Below are 17,747 nucleotides of genomic sequence, written 5' to 3' on the forward strand. Positions count from 1 at the left end.
GGATTTGACAATGGAGAGATTATCCTGGACTATTCACATGGGCCCAGGATAGTGCCTAGGATCCTTACAAGTGAAAAGAGGATGGAGAAGAGTCAGAGTGAGGTTTGAAGATGCTCTGCTCTGGCATGGAAAATAAGAGGAAGGAGACTGTGGGTCAGGGAACACAGGCGCCTCTAGAAGGTGGAAAAGGCAGGGAGAGTCTCCTCAAGAACCACCAGGAGGAACGCAGTCCTGCTCATACCTTGATCTTAGCCCCAAGAGACCCACAGAGGCCTTCCAACACCCAGAACGATAAGATAATAAATGTGTACTGCTTTAAATTTGGTTGTGTTTAAGCCACTAAGTTTGACAACATTTGTTAGTGAGTCAACAGGAAACTAATGCAGTGTCTTCTCTGACAGCATTTCTAAACACTCCCTTTGTCTTTATTAGTTCTACTACAAAATAGGTAGGGAGGAGCAAAATTCCCTTAGATTCCTTAACCTAAGATTTGGGGAACACGGAACAGAAATGTCACTTGCAAAGGTTTTAGCCCACCACAACACGAATAGTCCTATCTATGGGTACAAAGATGCTAATGTGACCTACAACCTGCCCCTAGACAGCCAGGAGAAGCATTAGATTTTAATCGCTAAGAAGGTGTTGCTGCCACCTTTCACAATGAGGAAGGGAAGGAAAGGATTTCTTCCCATTTTGTTACCACAACCACTGCCGCTGTCTATGCCCTGGATTTCACTTTCGTCCTAGTCCTAGTCCTAGTCAGAGACACAGAAAACGAAAAGGCAGTAAAGCCATCATCATGCACAACATGATAATGTTATGGATCCTTTCATTACTAAAATACTGTACCTTTCAATTTCAGACAACCGAAGTCTCCAGACCACACTGGAATTGGTGGTTGATTTTCACAAAATTATGTGATGGGTATGGAGAAAACTTGCAGTAGTAAAGAGAGCACTACAGTAAGAGCCATTTTTAAAAAGTCTGTTAAACATGTAATAGCCGCAGTTAATAAAGAAAAGCCCCCTCGCAGCCATCCAAAAGAACTCTACCAAGCCAACATTTTGTCTAATGAACAACCTCTCACGGAAAGTTTATTTGGTAAAGGTGAATAATGTATACATTGCCTAAATAAAAAGACTTTCATTCGCATTTCAAAACATTAACTATTTAAGCCTATGTACAGGAACAGATTCGCAAAAATAACATCCTTTTCACACTTACCATGCTGGCATTTAAAGATCAGAACTTAAATCACCCAATTTACTGGAAGAGACATTTGATCTCTGATTACCCACAGATAACTCAAACCACTATCAAACAGAGCTTTTATCAGGTAAAGGGCCCATGTCTGCTGTGCAGTGATGTCCATTCAAAGATGGTAAGTCAAAACACCACACTGGAAAACCAGAGTTTGGCAGCTCTGTCTGTTCCGACCAATGGCAAACAAATAAGTGATTTCAAGTAAATCCCTTAATCTCTAAGAAGTTAGGAAATAAGGCTGAATACTCAAAAACCGACCATGGAAATATTTTCTCACTTTTTTTTCCATTTTGTCAATTGTATGATGTTTTATGTGGAGACAATTTACATAGTACATATGTGTATGCCTGGACAAAAGTTTGTTTTTAAAATAAGAGTTCCCAGAGAAATGCTTCTATACAAAATCATTCTAAACTAATCCCATAAATTGCTCACTCCAACACCACCAAGAGAATCAAAAGCTGAGCCTCACCCTGCCTATTCCCGGACTCTAAGTGGCTTCTTATTCCAGATATACTAATGTATCTAATTCCGCACAAAGTCTTTTTCTCCTTTTGTTTGTGACATGGTTCATTACTGAACATCAACTATGTACCAGGCCCTGTTCTAGGTCCTGGGAAATCAAAGGAAATATGATCGTAGTCTCATGGAGCTTAAAGAAGCATGAAAATTTCAGATGATGATAAGCTATCAATATTATAAAACAGGATACAGTGACTGCAGGATACAGTAACTCCTGGATTGTTATCAAAAGGATTAGTAGAATCCAAACCAGGAATTAGTCATATAGAAAGACTGGAGGAAGACATGTGAAGAAGTGATTACCAGCCATATCTTTTATTTTCTTTCAAGTTTTCTCTGTCTCAAAGGCTTTCGAGGCTATAGTAAAAAGATTTTAATAACAGTTTATAGTCATTTATTCCACATAATATAAAAAGTTTAAGACTTCAACATTATTTAACCATAATGACGCCAAAAAAATACTGAAATGAAACCATTTTGTTGATCAGTTGTACACAATCTGTATATAACTGCAACAATCAAAAGTTTTTAAAAAGACTTTTATATTTTAAATTGTTTTACTTAAAATTTTTAAATACTTAAAATCTGTATGGTTTAAAATAATAATCAAATAACTAAGTTGTTTCCTGTGAATGGATTTATTTACTATATAAAATAATCAGCATTTAAAAAAATGAGATTTTAAAATCCCAACCACACAAAAACACAATATACCATAACCACAAGGGCAAAAAAGGTGAAGATGTCCACGTCTACTTAATTCCTTCCCTTCAAGAATACCTAAATCTGGACTACTCACATGTGATTAATTTTAAACAACATAAAATTAAAAATTTAGTTCTCAAGTACATTAGCCACATTTCAAGTGCTCAAAATCCACAGTGGCAAGTGGCCACTGTCCCGGACAGCCAGAGACAGGGCATTTCCATCTCTGCAGAAAACTCTATTGGTCAGTGCAGATATAAATCATTTGTCCAATTTGACCCAAACACAAACATCCAAAAAAAGCTTATAAACATAAGGGTGATAATACATTTTTTTCAAGAAACTGGTGAACAATACTTTAAAGCTCGACAGAAAGCACATACAAGGAAACTGAGCAATCAGACCCGCATGCCACAATGAAGAAGTGAAGTGAAGTCACTCAGTCATGTCCGACTCTTTGTGACTCCATGGACTGTAGCCTACCAGGCTCCTCCATCCATGGAATTTTCCAGGCAAGAGTACTGGAGTGGGTCGTAAGATAAATCAGGGACAAGGGAAAATGTGCTCTGACTTTGGCCTTGAAGTCGTGAGCCTTCGGTTTTCGTTGTGATTCTACCTCTCTGGCTTGGCTTCATGAATTCCAAAGACATACAACATATTAGGACTTCTGTTTACAGCCCATAATAAAGGTTAAATGAGGTGATCCAGATTACCTGAAATGACCCCAAACAAGGGGAAAACAAACTATGATTCCTCCCAGTCACCAACACATAAATGTATGGTTTAGATATGCATGCTGACAAGAACATATGTGATTTTAAAAATTAACTTTATTGTCTTACCTACCCTATTGATGTTATTTAAAGGTGTTAATTATTTGCAATAGCAAACAATTACACTGAATTCACAACCAATACCTATTTACAAAAATAAGATTTTAAGGGTAAAGCATGATCACCATATTTCTTTCTACAAAATTCACTAAGTAAGGGATCAAAGTGTGTTAGAGAAATGGCACTTTTTCTTATCATTTTTAATTTTTCTGAGTGTATACCACTAGCAATAGAGAAACACTATTTTTTTTAAACTTTCGCTCTTGTAGTAGGGTGTAGCCGATTAACAAACAATGCTGTGACCGTTTCAGGTGAACTGTGAAGGGACTCAGCCATACACATACATATGTCCATCCTCCCCCTAACTCTCGTTCCACCCAAGCTGCCGCAGAACACTGAGCAGAGCTCCATGCAGTGACATTATTTTTAAAACATAATTGTTATAAACATAACAACTCCGTAATCTATGTAACTCCAGTGTCATCACCTCAAATATACTCTAAAATTTTCACTTAATAATTTTCCAGTAAACATATGTTAAGAGAAAGATGATGGTCAAGGACATTAAAATACCCTGTATAAGGGAGCAAAGTATGTGAAATTAAACACAATTAGTGAATGAAATACAAAAACAAAAAAACCCCAAAACCCCACTCTATAATTTCATTTAACCAGGAGAACTGTCACTAAATACAGTCATACAATTTTCACTTGACTATTAAGTTACTATTCCATTAAGTTACACAACATTTTAGGTTGCTTTGTAGTTCTTATTTTTTCCTGACTAAACCACATTACTATTGAACTTCCTTGCACCAATACAAAACACCCAATTTCCCTTATCTATTTGGTTTAACCTCGCCATCCTCACTTTGTTCTTGACCACATTGGGTAACAACAGATATGGCAACCACTGAAAGAAAATTCACATTAAATTATTTTCCAATCCCTTACGTCAAGGAGACTAGCTCACAGTGAAAATTATGACAGACTATGTGACTTACATCCGTCATCTTGTTCTACTTACTATGAAGTCTAGTAAACTAACAAGTTCATCCACATAGTTTCCTTCCTCTTTCCCTGGCAAAATGTTTAATTACAGTAAACTGGTTTGAGATTGTTCAAACTTTACTTTCTTTTACCATAGCAAGGCAATGTATCACAGAAATGATACTGTAGTTTTTAACGTACTAAGCAATTTACCATAACATCTAAAATGATAATTTACTAAGTTTATCTTTTCTATAAAGACCAGTGTTTTTTTCATTTGGTTCATCACTTTAGTATTTTAGGTTCAACTGCATTCAACATTTCACCTTTAAAATAAACAATGAGGAAAATATAAGGGACTTTATACCATATATTCAAATTTTACAGTATCACTTATTTGCTTCATCAGAACACGAAGCGCTGGTGAAGCTACAGCCATCAAGCTGTTGTAATAACAACAGTGGAAGTAAATTTCGACTGGAAAGTTAACTTCATGTTTATACTTGCACCAGCATGAATTCTCTTTACCAACTGAGAAACACCCATATAACCCATGCAAAGATTGGCTCAAGCACTAATTACCATTCAACCTTTAATATCTATGGAAGTGCATTTAGGCCAACTGAGTTCACATCTTCACCCAAGAAACATCTGACTAAAGACTAGTTCATCTTGCATGTTATTTTTCTCATATTAAAAAAAACATTTATTATCAGCTACAGTCCGGGTCTAGTTCTAGGTACTCTCTAGCACTTCTAGTTTGGATCCCTATAATTTCAAAAAATAGTCATTTTTTCATCTCTACTTTAGAGGTAAGAAAATACTGAGCCCCAGTGGTAAGAGGTATGGCGGGGATAAGAACTGAGTTCTCCTTGACTCTTGCCCTATACTCCACTGCCTGCTGAGGCTTTTTTTTTTTTTTAAGGATGTTTTGTTAAATGGCTCAAAGCAAACAGAACAACTTTCAGGGTGAAGGTCAGTCAGAGCAAAGCAAGTCTCTCAATAAAAACAAAGCCATACTTTTTATATGATAACAAGTCTGCTACAGTTGATTACATAGGTATAGCATACTTTCCATAGACAGTTTCTTAAAAAAAAGGTGTTTCTAAATAAAATTTGAATGAAAAGAAAGGTATTTTAAAACCATATACAACACTGCCTCATTAAAGGCATCTTGAACAGAACAGAAAGATGATTTTATAATTCAAAAAATATACCACATATTTTATGTCATTTTTTTAAACAGGAATATGAGCATCTTATTTTCATGGGTGAGTTTTAACTCACTGCATACACAAAGTATGCATCAGTTATATCTTAATAAAGGTGGAAATAAAATATTTCAAAAACAAATGCTAGGAATTATAAAGGAAAAAATTGTACCACACAAGCTGCTGTGTCCTTGTATACTTACACTTTTAAAAATCACAAATAAATGCAATTTTTAAAAAACAAAGCCTCTATGATATTGCTGGGAGTTTAAATTTGTTCGAACCTTGCTGGAAATGTTCTAAAATTGACTGTGGTAACAGCTGAACAATTCTGTGAATATACTAAAAACCATTACACTGTACATTTTAAATGGCTGAATTGTATAGTATGTGAATTATTTTTCAACAAAAATGTTATTAAGAAAACTTTGTTAATTCTACATTTATTGTAATGAAATCAGTCATACAATTTTTTAATATGTAAGAATGTTCATCAAATTACAATATCTATCTAAAAACTGCAAACTGCCTATAATACCATTAATAGAATAATGATAAACAGGTATGCCACATACATACAATTAAATTATATATATATCAAGTTAAAAAATCACATTCTCAAGAAAATTTATTTCACAATAAAGGTTATAAAATGATATTGTGTACCATTACAATTTGTTTTTAAAAAAAATATGCATAGGAAAGACACTGGAAGGATACAGAACAAAATGTTAACTGCAGCTATTTGCAGTTGGTAAGATTTCAGGGGATTACAGTCTTTATATCTTACTGCAGGTTTCAATTTCTCTATAATAAACAAGATTTACATAATTTAAACATAATAAATGTTTTTAAACTAGCAGCCACTTTGGAAAGGACAATTTTCCATTAAAAATTAAAAACTAATAGGGCTATCAGCATTTCTTTTCGGTGCTACCTGTGTAGACCTATAGGCATAAAGGTATAATTCTTTAATTAATGCCTTAACCTCAATACCCTAATTCCATCACACAATAAAATAAATTCTAATGATCGAGGCTTACATGTACAGGTGATAACATAGAAAACATGAGATGACCAAAAGCATATTAACTCTACTTAATACACAAAACCAAATTACCTAATTTAGGTTTAAAAACTATCATATCAAATCGTGTTTGTTTCCATATCTAGGAAAACAACATATATGCTCATTTCAAGATTTAAAATAAACATTTCTCATTCATGCAGGAGGAAAAATTAGCTAGGCATGTATTTAACGTTCACCCAACATAAAGAAGAACAACATTCTATTTGAATTCTAGGTAAAGCATAATAAGAAGCTTCTTACCACAGTCAAACTTTCACCATATTTCGATGTATTTGGATCCTGAAGAGATCATGAGAAACACAGAGGGCTTAAAGTAACACAATTACAAAAGCCAGGAAAAGGCTTTATGTATGCAGATGTCCTTTGTCATTTATAAAAATGTCCTTCACAAAGTCCACGTTGGAGAATTTTACTCAAATAGACTGTGTTCATCAGGTAGTCAGAGAGGAAAAAAATTCAACTTTTTTCTGCTATCAAAATCCTCCAGAGACTTCCCTGGCAGTCCAGTGGCTAAGACTCTGCACTCCCAATGCAGGGGGCCAGGTTCGATCCCTGGTCAGGGAACTAGATCCTGCATGATGCAACTAAGACCTGGTGCAGCCAAATAAAATAAATATCTTAAAAAAAAAAAAAATCCCCTAAAGCCAACATTTAACCTTTCCATATCTATAAGAAAATGGTCTAGAAATCGAGGGGTGCATATTAAAATAGGTTTCTCCAGTTAAGAAAGAAATTTGGTTCACCGGCAACCTATTCCGGTGTTCTTGCCTGGTGGGCTTCCGTCTATGGGGTCGCACAGAGTCGGACACAACTGAAGCGACTTAGCAGCAGCAGCAGCCAAGATGCAGTGAGGGTAAAACTCAAGACGCACCACGGATGAAGAGTCACATAGGTTGCCACTGCTGACTGCTTCTCAGGTTAATATTTTTCCTCATGGTTACATAATGTGAAAGCAAGAGAATCAAACTAGTTTTTGTAAATAAGATACTTAAGTTAGGAGATTATTGATACAGGCAAATCTGACATTTTTGAAGTAAAAGCCATTAAGAGTTTGCACATAAATCTAAAACCAGTAGACATTGAATCTGACCAAAAAGTGTAACGGAGACAAACTCTGAAGAAACAACTTTGTGTAACACAGCATGATTGTTGTAGGATTCAGCATTATTTTTTTCCACATTCATTAGTAAAGCACCAAGATTTCAAATCACTAAATGACTACACCAAATGTTAGGAAATTTTTTTTTTAATTGTCTAGGTAACACTTTGATAACAACAAAAACTGGTGATTCAGTTTTTACTGAGTGTTGACCCCTCCCTCGTGGTTATTCATTTTTCCACTTAGTTTTCAGCACACCATTATTCCTCAAGACCAACTACCACTACAACAGTATCACTTAAACCAATGAGGCTGTCTTTGCAGCTTTTCTTAAAGGACTTACTACCTGGGAGATGACTCCATGATGTCTGCTTTCTAATTGTTTGTTTATACTGTACATTTAGGTTTTATGCTTTTTTTATATATATGTCACATTTTACAACTTAAAAAGTCTTTAAAGAGGGCTTTTAAGGTTTTGTTTGTTTTTTGTGTATCACTTTCTTATGACTCCACAGTAGCACAAGACTCACCAGACACAATACCATCTTGCCTAAGGCCAAAATGCCAGTAGGCAAGCCTCCACATGAGACTTCCTAATCTTCGTTATCTCAAATCAATTTGATAAACTAAATTTTGTTTCACCCACAAAATCCAAGGAAGCCACATATTTCTTTAATTTAAAATACCTACTTATTTAAATTGAGTTAAAGAATCCTTGGGCTTTCCAACTTCACACACACACACACACACACACACACACACACACACACACACACACACACACACGTTATTGTGCTGGAATTCTATCAAACAGGCTTCCCCAGTGGCTCAGAGGTAAAGAATCCAGCTGTAATGCAGGAGACTGTGGAGATGCGGGTTTGACCCCTGGGTCAAGAAAGATCTCCTGGATGAGGAAATGGCAACCCACTCCAGTATTCTTGCCTGGAGAATCTCTTGGGCAGAGGAGTCTGGCGGGCTACAGTCGCTGGGGTCGAAAAAGAGTGGGACACAACTAAGTGACCAAACAACAATTCTATCAAATATCTCAGAAGGTGTCATGTAAAAGCCAAGGATTAGTAGACCGTAATATTCATATTCATACATCGTTAAAAGGAAACTATATGAAAGTAAAATTTTTTTCATTTTCCTACTCACTTTCCTCTCAATATAATTCTAAACCTAGATGAAAAAGGGAACCTAGTAGAAAGGGTTCTCATTGTAGATCATTCAGTGATAACACAGATTCACCTCTATTGATAAAATTTAAAAATAAGCCAAAAACCATTTATCAAAGAGCTTTTCAAATCCAAAATCTGTCAACAGGCAGATGTGCCCTAGAAGTAAGGACACACATCCATTTAGTAAAAATTGAACATTCTCTAAATCATAAAATCTTTAATATGCCTTTTCCCTTACTGTCATGTATGAGCACAATGTAACACAGAAGTGTTTAAAAATACTTATTAAGTCCTTATTAAGGTCAACAATAAAAACGAAACGAAAACCCTCTGAGTATTTAAAAAAGTGTTAGGTAGTCATAGTATAATCAATTCCTTAAATTTATCTATATTTATATTTGTTAAAAGATTAGCCTGCAGAAGTAAAATTCACCATTCATTTAAAAACTCTAATGCTGGACATGTTTATTAACAAATGAATAAATCAGCTGCTCTTTCAACATATAATAGACTTTTTTTAAAAGTAAAACTAAAAACAGCATTGCATCAAAAACAGATTTTATGGATATCAAATTCTAAACCTTCCTAAAGCTCTAATGATTTTAACTTTTTAAGTGTTTAAAACAGATTTTTTTGTTTTAAAAGAACTCAATGAATAATCCATGGTTATGAATTTTCTTCTTATAGTAAAAAAATAATTTAAAATAATCAATGGTGCCTATGATTAAAAAAAAAAGAACTTGTCTTCAATTAGGTGCTTTTAGCTCATTTAACAAACTTACTACTGTCTCAATCTTCTTTCGAAATTCTTTTCCAGGACCAAGCTGGACCTCTTTTTTCTTTTTTTAAACTTCATTGATAATTTAATTAAAACAGGAACAATTCTGCCAAAACTACTTGATTACTCAAAACACAAAATTCAAGATACCTGGGCAAGACTCACTTATGCATGTAAAAATATTTTGTGTATATGATATATGTACGGCATGGTGAACAAAGTATGGAAAAAAAGAGAAGACTTGATCTCACTGCAAGTTAAGCCTCTTGCGCTCACTATACTAACCATGCCTAACCTTGAATATTCCCCCTCACCTTGAGCTTTGACAGAAAGCACAAGTACATTCACAATAATGAAGTAACGTGATGTGGTATAAAGCAGCGGTCCCCAACTTTTTTGGCACCAAGGACCAGTTTTGTGAAAGATAATTTTTTCTAGAGACCAGGATGGAGGGGATGGTTTCAGGATGATTCAAGAGCATTACATTTATTGCATACTTTATTTCTATTATTATTACTTCAGCTCCACCTCAGTCATCAGGCATTAGATCTCTGAGGTTGGGGACCCCTGGGATAGAGTCAGGAAACAGGTTTCTTACCAAAGCCTTGGACTTAACTTTATGGTCTCAGTGATTTCTCTTGTAAAATAAAGTAGTTGGACTATATCTCTTCTATATAAAGAGGCTGTCAGGGACTTAATTCAGGATCTGCTATACTACTTATAACAGCAAAAACTTGTTAACAACTTAACGTTCTATTCCAAATAATGGAATACTATATGACCCTTAAAAAAAAAAAAAGAAAGCTGTAGGTCCATGTGTGCTGGTTTACAAGGATGTCCCAGGTAGTCTATTAAAACAAAAAAAGCAAAATGCGAATAGTGTGATCCAATTTTATGTATTTTAAGACAAACGTATATACATATGTACAGGAATTTTCTAGGAGGACACACAAGAAACCTCAAAATGGTTATTGTGGAGAATGGAGTGCTAACTTTTAAAAAATCTCTCAGTCTTTCTTAGTATTTGAAAAAATTTAAATACTGAACATGTATTATTTTATGAATTTTCAAAAGAGAGTAAAAGTAAAGGTCTTCTGATTTGGGTTTTATAATTAGAAAAGAACCTAGGTTCATAAACTGGTTTTATTCTTTACTATCTGTGTCTTATTTAAGTTATTTAGCTCAATTTCCCCACCTGTAAAAAGGAGTTAATAGTACTAACCCCACACAACTGTTGAAAGGATAGAAGGAAATCATCCACAAAAGTCACTTAGCCCAGCACATGTTTAGAGGACAACTACCAGCAGCTATTAATAGAGTTATTATTATGAATTCCAGAAACTGAATACCCAGTTTCTGGATACTTAAGACAACTGACTGAGGACTTTGACAATTCATTCAAGCATGACCAACCTCAAGGCAACCAATTTCCTTTACCCAAAACTCATTCAATCTGATCAGTCTAAGAAATCACATATCTATTAACTTAAAGTAAAAAAAAAAACTATCTCAGGCTGCAGGTGAGCTAATGATGGAAATGGTAATGAGAGCAAAGTCTGGATTTTAATTAAGAATCATCTATCCAGGAGTAGCCTTCCTCATTATATGACTCCCTAGCCAAGGAACCAGAATACTCAGGGGAGCTGGGCAGGGCACCTTTCTCTTTACAAAATTCTGAATCTTTACAAAAGGCTAAATTTATAGAAGTACTTTTTTTTAAGTAATGCAAGCTTCCAAGAATCTTTTCTTATTTTAATACACAACAGTCTCTCATATTCCTAAAAATGTATGGCACTGTTAGTTCATTTACAAATTAACTACAAATAACATGTCAATCAAGCAGGAGATATAAAAATGAAACCACCATATAAAGAAATTCCCCCCAAAAAGCATATTGAACAGTTTTTTTGAGAGTAGCTTTTCCTCATAAGATTCTTTAAAAATTCAGGCTGAATATTATCAAATCAAAAACACTCCAAGCTGTAAATCTAACCCCTCTTCTGAAAGTGCTCTCCCAGAGTAACACTCTATAATATTCTATTTAATTTTTCCAAAAGACCAAGAACATATCTTAAAATTCGATTTAACAACTTGAAAGGATAATGCACTAAGACTAAGTCAAAATGTAGTACACCTGGTTTGAGTCCATCGTATTAAAATTTTAACAGGCCTTACTGGTATTAGAGAACAATTTCAATGTCAATATGATGGATTAAAGTTTGGATTCCCCCAATTACAATAATATAGCAAAAACAAAAGGTCACTCACATATTTAATCCTTTTCAGTATGAAAATGAGCCAGGCTCCACTTAGTTTATCTAAATTTGTTAGTATTTAAACCTTTAGAATAGTAACTCTTTTCAAATCACACAAGTAGATACATTTGAATACATTAGATTACTGTTGCTTTAGTTGAATACATTAGTTACTGTTGCTTTCCTGGAGAGTGTGATCTGAAGTTCCCACCAAAAAAACCTGGCACCTGAATGATGCTCTGAGATCTGCATGCCTGCTTCACAGATCATTGCACTGTGCTGAACTGACATTTGGAGACTGTATTGAGCAACTGTATGGAAGCAAAGGGAAGGGATGGAGGAGGGTTTATTTTAAAAAAGAAAACATTTAACACACCCATCCTCTATAAGCAAGAGCTATCAGAAAAACCTTTTAAAAATACACACATTTCTAATTTTCCAACACTCGAACTATAGAAAGTAGATACTCTACCACAGGAGACCTTCCAATCCCCTCTTATCCCCCACAGTGTTTTGCCAAGAGCACAAGCCCAAGTAAAACAACCCAGGCAATTTCCTTGTTTACTCAAAGAACTGCAGAAAACACGATGACTGCTTCGGAAGCTTCTGAAACAAATGCATTTCCAATATTTAAAAGACTTTTCATGATCATGCTTGAAATAGAGAGACTAGTTATGATTCCTTCACCCAGTATGAAATATACTTTTAACTTTATTAAAAGGGTTAAATTTTACACTGCAGCTCATTAGCATGCCGTTGGCAACCAGCAGGAAGAGGGAAAAGAGGTGGGAGAAAGCAGCGAAACACACAAGATGGAAAACATTACTACCTCCTTTGGTGGTTATGAATAATTTTGTATGACCCCAAGATGTATGGGAAGAGTTCATGAATAGAAAGAAGGGGGGGTTAAAAATCTGGACTGGCCCCTTCTAGAATCCTACTGATGTCGGAGACAAGAAGGAATTTATTTACACTGCAGTGCCTGGCAGCAAACATGGCTGCCCCTGGCCCCTTTAAATCTGAATAGTCTTCACTCCCTCACCAAAACCATCAAATTATGGCCATGGCTCTCCCTGTCTTGCTACCATTACAGGAACACACCTCCTCCTCCCTCAAAGCAGTAAAACCCACACCTCTCCATTTCACAACACCATAACCACTAGCTTCTCCATTCTCGAGCCTTGAAAGAAAACGCACAGAATACACAAATATAGGAACAAAAGGCTTTCCCTTCCTAACACTCCAGCAATGCCCCTGCCCCTTCTTTTCCTCCCACTCTGTGACGCTTGGTCCGTAGTTCTCACCCCTTGTCAACATTCAGTTCATTTCCTTCCCGAGCCCAATCCTGGGTTTCCCGGTTTCCTGAGTCTATTTCCTATCTTCCGATTGCATCCTGTCTCAATCACTTCTTATCCCTTTTTTCTAATCCACCTTTTCCTCCACTTCCATTCCCTCATAGCTCCTTTGGGGCCTCGTCTCTCCATCACATTCCTTCTCCTTCCCCTAGACTCTCCTCTAGTTCACACACTCCACCCCCAAACCTGCCTATTTCTCAGTCCGCCCAGGTCTCCCATCTCCGAACCCAACTCTTTTCCTCGCTCCCTGCCCTCTCCCCCGTTTCATCTTTATCCCCGCCCCCATCCCACCTCTACTCCCAATTCCCAGCTCAGCGCCACTCCATCCCTCATCCCAGTCCCTACCTCCCCAGTCCCACCTCCCAATCCCCTCCACACCCTCGCCCCATCCTTCCAGACCCGCCTCGAGCCCTTCCGGGCCACCCAGTGGTCCTCCCATCCCTACTAAGGTTTTTCTCCCGATCCGGGTCCCATTCCTAGGTCGCCCCCTCCTCAGCCCTCCCTTCCAACACACACACACACACCCTCACACTCTTTCTCTCTCACACACATACACGCGCGCATTCACTTTACCTTCAGTTTGTTCCATTCTAACCCCCCGGCCGTGTCAGTACGATCACAGGAGAGACACGGAGGCCCGGAGTGGGGCTGGGGCGCGGGCAGCCGCCGGGGCCGCGGCGGGAGGAGGCGGAACCAAGCTAGGCCTCATGAAATCCCCGGGCTAGATTTCCCCCGCGCCGGACGCCTCTGCCATGGCCGGCTGGCACCGAGGAAGGGGCCACGGCCGGGCCGGGCCGGGGCCGGCCGCGCAGCGAGAGGAGAAAGGCTGCGGGGGGAGGGTGGGCGGTGGAGCTGGAGGGATGGGGGTCGCCGCGCAGCTGCAGCTCCCACAGACCAGCCCGTGGCTGGCGGCCGGGCCGGGGCAGCAGGATCCTCGGGGCTCGACGCGGCCTCGCGCGCCTCTCCGCGGGCGATCAGTGTGGACAGTCCACCTCGCCCTCCGCCTCCGTCCTGGCCGCCCGCTGCCGCCGCCCGCTCCCGCCGCCGCCGCCTCGCACAAAGCCCCCCCCAACCCCAACTCTCCGGGCGCCCCCGCCGCCGCCGCCAAATCTTCAGCCGCTGATTGGCCGCTGGCCGCGGCGGCTGCCGGGAAATGCAGTCCGGGGCTGGGAGCGCCAAGGGCCGAAAGGAGGAAGAGGCTCGTCAGCCTGTGGAGAGGAGGAGCGGGGGGTGGGGGGGGGAGCCAGAAACGCGAGCTGCCCGGCGGAGTCTAGACGAGAAGTGAGACCGCAGGCGATCCGGGCGGAGAGACAGGAAGACGCGATGCGGAGGCCGAGTGAAAAACAAAACAAAACTAGAGGACGGGGTGGAGGTTGGGCCTGTGAGGCCAAAGTGTGCTCGTGCGTGTTCTCTGATGCTTGAGGAGATAACAGCGTCTGTCAGTCACCCGACGGCGGAAGTCCTCGGGGTGACACCGCGAGGCCGTCCCCAGACCTTAGAAATCCCCCTGCAGACGGGCGCCCGGTTGATAAAGAAGAGCGGGGCGTGGGGGGGGGGGGGGAGGGGGACAGAGATATCTGTGCCTCCCTGACTGGCTCCCGCCCGACCGCTGTCAAAGAGGAGCTCCGCGTCCCACCCGGCGGTATCAGACCGGAGCCGGTTGGGGGCCAGGCCCGGACGGTAGTTCTCCTCAGACGCCTCCCGGGCAGGCCTCGGGGCCCCGCACGCCCGCTTCCTGCTCGCCCCGCGGGCCCGGAGGTTTGTGGGTAATGGGGGGAAAGGCGGCGCAGCCCGCACCCCGATCCCGAGGGCTCCCCGCCCATCACGTGCCGGGCCCTCGCCTGCTCGCCGGCCACACCTCCGCTTCGAGGGATGGGGGCATTTGTCCTCTTCCAAGCTCACGCACGCAGGAAGGAGAGGGAGGAAGCGGGAGTCGAGATTCTCTGTTACCCTATATCCACCTCCCCCCCCATCCTAGGAAACTTATATGAAACAATAGAAGGTCTCAGGTGCGGGACACGGTAAACGAGTCTTGCAGGAATGTGACGGTTTGGTGATATTTCCTGGGGCCTGAGGATAATGACTTAGGAAACGGCAGCGCAGACGTGAATGTACAAAGGAAACAGGCAGCGAGATGAGGAAACCAATATTCGGTTCTGAGAATCATGAAGTCAAATCACCCACTAGACGTTAGACTCTCCACCGACGTTACAGTACGGGACCTATTTGGTACTGTTACGGGCAATTCCTGCTATCTTATTATCTGTAAATACCACTTAAACAGGAAATTTTTCAAGTCCTACATATCAATGATTTTCATGGTTACTAATTATGGATTCGTTTTTAAAAAGCACCAGCCTGTTAATAATGCTGTTATGATATTCAGAACTAAGCATCTCTATTACCATCCTTAACTATTTATACACCTATACTTGTGTGGTTGCTATGCTTGTGATTCCAGAAGTTAAAGGAATCAATCAAAGCACATTTTTCTTTGTTTTAAATGTCTTTTTAGAACACAAGTCTCCAAAGGGGATTTGTGAACTTATTTCAAATGTTTGATTCTATCTCCTGGAAAGAGAGGTTAAATTGGTCTCTTTTTTTTTTCTTTCCTAAGATCCTTTCTACCTAATCTTCTTTTCCACCTTCCTGTATCTTTCTTGCTTTGTTGATAAGCGATTTCCTTGGCCTGACACTTGGATTGTCCCCTTGAGGAGAATGTGGAAAATTATTCCCAGGGATTTTATTTTAATCTGCTTCTAAAGCTGTGCTGTCAGGAGTTTAAATTTATGTGAAGTAAATGCACAGTCTCTTCCTACATAAGATATACATTGTCAGTAATATTTGGTCTGGAGCCATATTTAGGGAAATAACTTTAAAAGAATTTCTATTTTTAGCATCTAACATGAGGTTCAGAACATGCTTTCTCTTCTTCATAGAAAGTGAGCAAATAGCTCATTAAGAAAGCAACCTACAATTCTCAGGGCCAAGGTTAGGAAGAAAAAAAATTGTTTTTCTCTTCTGAAGATTATATTAAGAAACTCATTACATGATAAATAACTTATCCTGAAAGTAAGAAAAAACCCACCAGGTCTGGTAACAGAAGGCAGACACTGCTTTGAACCAATGGATTTCAACAAGGAAGATTCTTAACCCTTCCCTTTTTAAAATGTGATTGCTGACATATGGCCATGGTAGAAAGTCTAGCTCATCTTTCAAATACTGGGTTTGGAATCGCTCGTCTGGTTTATGAATACTTAATGATTTTCACTGTGCCTGGTTGTAAATGAATACAATGCATGAATAAGAATAATTTCCCGGTATAAAATGTCTCCCAGGGAACTGAGAGGAATATTTTTACATCTTTTATGATCTTTTGCAGAAAAGTACATGTGCATGATAATGCAATGATTAATTTATGAAATTAATGTGAAAAGTATACCTACCTAGCCTTTTAGAGTTCAAAATTTACCATTGGGAATTTTCAGGGAAGGAAAGGTACAGAAACCAAAGCTTTATAGATTTTAATTCTAGAATACATAGAACATTAAGGGAAGCCTTAATGTGGAAAGTTGGCCATCAGACATGCACAATGGGCCCTCTAGTGGCCACACCGAAAAGTTTTGCCCCTTTAACATAGTTGATCTATTTGGTTATTAGTTAAAAAACAATGCTTTGTGAATTAAAAGCTGCCTTCATTTTTTTTAAAGAATGAAATTTTATACCCGTCAGCTTTTATTCTTACAAATGCGCAGCCCAGATGAGTAAAGTTTGTAGTCAGTTATATGTTAAGAGAAGCCTTCGTGTGAAAGTGATTCCTTCCTGTCTGGTGTTAGTCAAAGGAGACCCACCAAAATTGTGTTTTCCTTCTAGAGTCAGATAAAATGGATGGGTAGAGATAACTGGGGAGCGAAAACATTTTTACATCTTTCACGTTCCCAAAATGACTCAGTTCCCCAACCTGGGAACTGAAGTGCCCCCAAACCTGCAGTGCTAATGTCACCGCACGACTACTATAATATATATTTTAAATACTGAGATTTCTACACTATTGAACATAAACAATGTCTGTTAAGAGAACATTAATAAAGCAGTTTTCTTTAGTGGAATTCATATTTCCATATGCAGATTTCACAATATTCCAGTTTTTGACCCTAGAGATAGGAGAGGAATGTTTTCCTCACCATTCCCGCCCTTTCTGCCATTCTCTCTCCCTGCTATTTTCCCCGCCCTCAGTGGCGGAGTTGGAAGGTGGAGGGGGATACATCAAAGTGATGTAATTGGTGACTCCCAGATGGTTACCATGGCGACTATCAGGCATATTATGCTACTGGTAGAGTAAAAGCTTCTTCCATCTAGTCTTCAAGAAAGGGTTTTGGGGGGTGGGTGGCGGACGGATGTGAATCCACAGCCTACAGAAGACGGACAGGCAGGGTTGAGCCTCCCAGCAGACAACTCCTTAAACTAA

The 17,747-nt window shown here is 39.1% G+C and overlaps 1 protein-coding gene and 1 non-coding gene across 2 annotated transcripts in view; one reads left to right on the forward strand and one right to left on the reverse strand.

Moving 5' to 3' along the window:
• Positions 1-13,967, reverse strand: part of NSD3 (nuclear receptor binding SET domain protein 3) — a 97,766-nt gene extending 83,799 nt beyond the window's left edge. The window contains exon 1 of the mRNA XM_052661299.1: positions 13,853-13,967. The gene's annotated coding sequence lies outside the window, so the exon portion shown is untranslated. The remainder of the gene's footprint in view (positions 1-13,852) is intronic.
• On the forward strand, positions 7,107-7,178 carry TRNAG-CCC (transfer RNA glycine (anticodon CCC)). Its single transcript has one exon. It is a non-coding gene; the product is annotated as a tRNA-Gly (tRNA).
• Positions 13,968-17,747: the final 3,780 nt, after the last annotated feature.

The sequence above is a fragment of the Budorcas taxicolor genome, chromosome 24, assembly GCF_023091745.1.
Source record: "Budorcas taxicolor isolate Tak-1 chromosome 24, Takin1.1, whole genome shotgun sequence".
NCBI classification, from domain to species: Eukaryota; Metazoa; Chordata; class Mammalia; order Artiodactyla; family Bovidae; genus Budorcas; species Budorcas taxicolor.